Below are 4314 nucleotides of genomic sequence, written 5' to 3'. Positions count from 1 at the left end.
CTTTTGGACCATGCTGACTCCCATTACTTTTCTTTTTTGTTTAGAAATTCAATTTATTTCGACTATATATATATTATTGAAGTATAGTTGATAAACAACAAGGCCCTACTACATAGCACAGGGAACCTACTGCCTGCAATGGCTGAAGTTGATGCTTCCATCTTCCATCATGACTTCCTCTTTGCTCCTCAGTCCAGGTTTATATGTGATTTTTAGTGTCCACTCGTGTTCTTGAGGGCTTGGTCCGTGCCAGTGTTCTCCTTCAGGACTTTAAGTGAATTCACTCATTTAGTTCCAGCAGTCACCCTGACAGGTATAATAACTGTTTCCATCTTATAGGGGAACCACTGGAACCCAGAGATGCCGAGGAACTTTTACAACAGCACACACATGGAAATGTGGGAGGCAAGTCGTCAGTGACAACAGAGGGGTTCCCGAGCCCCCATCCTCATGAGCCATCACCGCCACTGAGATATGGTAGTGGAGGTACTCCAAGTGTTCCTGAACCAAATGTGGGTCTGCTCATCCAGGTGTAGTCAAGCCAATCAACAGACCCCTGGTCGTGGTGAAGGCAAGTGTAGTGTTTATTGCAGGCACCAAGCAAGGAGTCCAGGTAGCTAGTGCTCAAAAGACCTGAATTCCCTGAAGGCTTTCAAGGAAAGGTTTTTAAAGACAAGGGCATCTGATCAGCTTGTGGACATTCTTCTGATTGGTTGGTGGGGAGGTCATTGGGAGTCAACAGCATCAACCCTCTGGTTCCAACCAGTCTAGGGGTCTATAAGCTTATGCACAGCACACACTTAACTTTTTCCACCTGCTGGGTGTTTCAGTAACTGCAAAACAGCTCAAAGGACATGGCTCAGAATATTATCTTTAGCCCCCGAGGAGGAACTAAGGGTCCTTGACTTTGCTTCATGGCTAAACTATTATTATTTTGCCTTGTTTGACTGCTTTCCTTTCTTTTTTGCATTTTCACTTTTCTGATCAAATGTACTCTTTGGGGCCCAGGGAAGCCTAGGAGATTAAAGTTTTTCTACAGACAAGAGGCAGGTAAAGGACATGGCAGGGGTGGGGGGTGGCTCTGTTCTCTGTTCAGTGACAAAAGCTGTCCTGATTATTTCACCGCCTTTCCGCCCCCACCCCAAATATGCTCTTCCTCCCGGGCTTTGTTCTTTCCCTTAATGACCTCACTCACACCTAGTTCTCCAAACCAAAATGCACAGAGTCCCCTTAACTCCCCCATCACCTTCCCACCTCCTTTCACCTCTGTCTCAACACCATCAACTCACTGTCTCTAATAAAATTATTAAAGTTTATTTTCATATGTTACTCTCTTAACTTAATAACTGTCACACAGAGCAAAGAGAAGGAATGGAGCGTTTTATAGTAGGTTTCCGTTTTCTGTCTTAAGAAAGTTGCTTCATATAGTGAACGAAAAAAGAATCGAGAGTAAAAACTCAGGTCAGTAGTTATTTCTGACAGCAGTGTAAGAATTTAGCAAGTGATGGCCACGTACTGTTTCCTGGAGTCTTCTCAATGGTCGTAAAATGCCTCCTGGGGATTTTGGCTACTTCAAATGGCAACATGTTCAAGCTTGCAGCATAAGGCAGTTGAAGCTCATTCCTTAGGAACTGATAATTCCTGAGTTCTAAGTGTCAAACACTGAAGATTCCTTCCATTCAGTAGATCTTAACATTATACAAAATCGAAGACCCTGCTTCTCCTTGGAGTAATAGTTTCTCGATTTGCAATGAAGTAGCTGAAAACCATCTGTAACTAAAAATAACGTTGTGAATCCTCTTTCAAGTTTTAGATCAGTTTTGCCAGGATACATCGTTCACCATCTGTCAAGCTGTTGGCACATGAAAGGTCTCCAGAGAATAAAGAATATTCAGCTGGAAACAGTCTCCTCCAATTTTCTCTTCAAATAATGACTTAGGTCAAAATCGTTCTGACTAGGTCACAGCTAAGTAATATTTCTGATGTGTTTGACACATGACTCTACATTCCATCAAACCAAATTTTGATCATATTTTACAAAAATTCTGATCTATCTAGTATGATGGCTTTCTCGCAGGGAGCACCCAAATGTAACTGGTGATGTCTGGAACCTACCTCTTGACATGTCAGTCTGCTTTAAATTTTCTTTGCTGATTTTTTTTTTCCTCTAGACCTTGTCACGACTCTGTGATTTATTAGTGACTGTGATCAGTTATTCAGTTTCTTCATCTGTAAAATGGGACTACGATAGTGTCTACATTATAAGGTTTATTATGAGGATAAAATAAGTTAGTAAGTGTCAGGGGTTATCACAGTTTTATTTTTTTAAATTAAAATATGGAGCTAAAAATGAATTTGTTCCTCTGAGTAGGACAGGAATAATTAAAGGGGACTTATTTAAGTTCTTTACATACTTTTATTTCAGTCACACATGGCAGGAAATTGCATGCCTGTGAAACTCCAGGCATAATCCATTATGTAAATGATGCAATCCATTAATGTGCTTATTTCCATGAAGCTCGTCATGGTCCCAGAATGTACTCTTCTGATATCTTTCCTGTGTTTAGTCTGTTTTCTCTCCCTTCATATATTGCTTTGCATTTACTTGCATCAGGCTTTTGCCTACATAATGTGCATTAAACATACAAAGATTTTTCTTCTTTCAAGCAATCAAGTTCCACAAAGTTTTGCAATATGAAAAAAATAATAGGTAACCACTCAAATACATGTGAGCAAAGATATTAATACTAGTTGTAGGCAGATCACCCACCCTCCCACCCTCTGCCCCTCAACCCCGCCCCAATCCTCTGTCCCTAAACAGAAGTAGTCAGCCTTTTCTTCAATGCCCTGTTCTTTCCTTCACTCATGGAGTGTTCTAGATCGTATCAGTCTGGCTTACTGCTCTAATCTCCATCTGGAACAGAATCAATTTGTACCGGAGCCCAGAGAGATGATATCATAGGAGGAACTGTGTTAGTCTGACATAATTGTAATCCTTCCACGGGGAGGGGGGGGGAGTTCTCATTCGTTTGCTAACCCAAGGCTCCCTCCCTCCGCCCCGAGGTGAAGAGCCTGCAGCTGACTCACTGCCTTTCGGCTGGAGGTCACATGGCATTCCCAACGGTGCGGCTCTTCAACTGCCCCCGTTTTCCTCTCTGCAGGGGTCTTACTGAATGAAAATTCCAGGCTGCTGCAGCCACCGCGAGGTTCTAAAAGTCAAACCTGACCAAGCCGCTTGCATCCTTAACATCTTTTATTGTTTCCCTGCTGCGTATAAGGTCCAATCGCCCCTACAGGGCAACGCAGCCTTGCCGGGCCTCGCCCGTTCCCGCCGCCAGCCCATCCCACCTCTGCCTGACTCTCCATCTGGGTCCCGGTGGCGTTCCTCCTGGAGGCTCCTGCTTTGTGCTGTTTACCTCCGCTGTCCTCACTTCCTTTCGTATCCCTAAGCGAGACGTCACTGCTCAGTCTCACTCATCTTTCAGGTCGGAGAATCTTGTCATATTTTCGCAGGAGCATTTTTGTCACGATTTGTGTCACATCTTACTTCAAAAGAACAAGAGGAGTTTTTGAAAATTTTAGAAGAACGCAAGGAAAGGCACATATGGATTTTTGTCGTGTTACTAAGGACAAGGATAATAACGAACAAATCTGGGGAAATACTTAGACAAACTGAGATGGGATTGCAGGAGCTGAGCTGGGAGATTAACATTCATTGGGCACTTTTTTGTGTGTCAGGCCTTTTACTGGAATCTTTTTACGGGTCAAAACACATACGAGTAAATTGGGTTGTAAAGAACTTAGAAGATAACGTTCAAAGCTTGATCATAAAATAAATGAAAAAAAGAGTTCTAGTTACTAATTCCTTAAATCAGAAAACTTGTAACCGCATTCTCTCTCTGCTCACCAGATACTCAAAGGCAGAGAATGTACAGAGAAACAGGTTGTTAACATATAAAATCCTTGTGTTTAGTTCAGCTCTCAAGACTCAAGCCGAACAATTAAGAACAGTTTACTGATTTAGATAGAGGCTCAGTAGAAACCATCTCATTGTGTATAGCTTACGACAGCCTCAATGGTAATAAATTAAGAAATATTATGGCTCTTATGGGAGAAATTTAGTTTAGATGGCACTGATCCTCTCAAGCTTTTTTATAACATCGTGTATGGATCATGTATTGAAAATCATTAATCATTTTAGGTTTTGTGTATTTTTATGTAGACCTAAGAAAGATAAAAATAGTGAATTCTTCATCCAAATTTAGTATTATCGACTAATATTAAATCTAAAACTCAGGCAAATGAATTCATTCC

Source organism: Camelus dromedarius, chromosome 19 (assembly GCF_036321535.1).
Source record: "Camelus dromedarius isolate mCamDro1 chromosome 19, mCamDro1.pat, whole genome shotgun sequence".
NCBI classification, from domain to species: Eukaryota; Metazoa; Chordata; class Mammalia; order Artiodactyla; family Camelidae; genus Camelus; species Camelus dromedarius.
Note: the sequence above shows the minus strand (reverse complement) of the source record.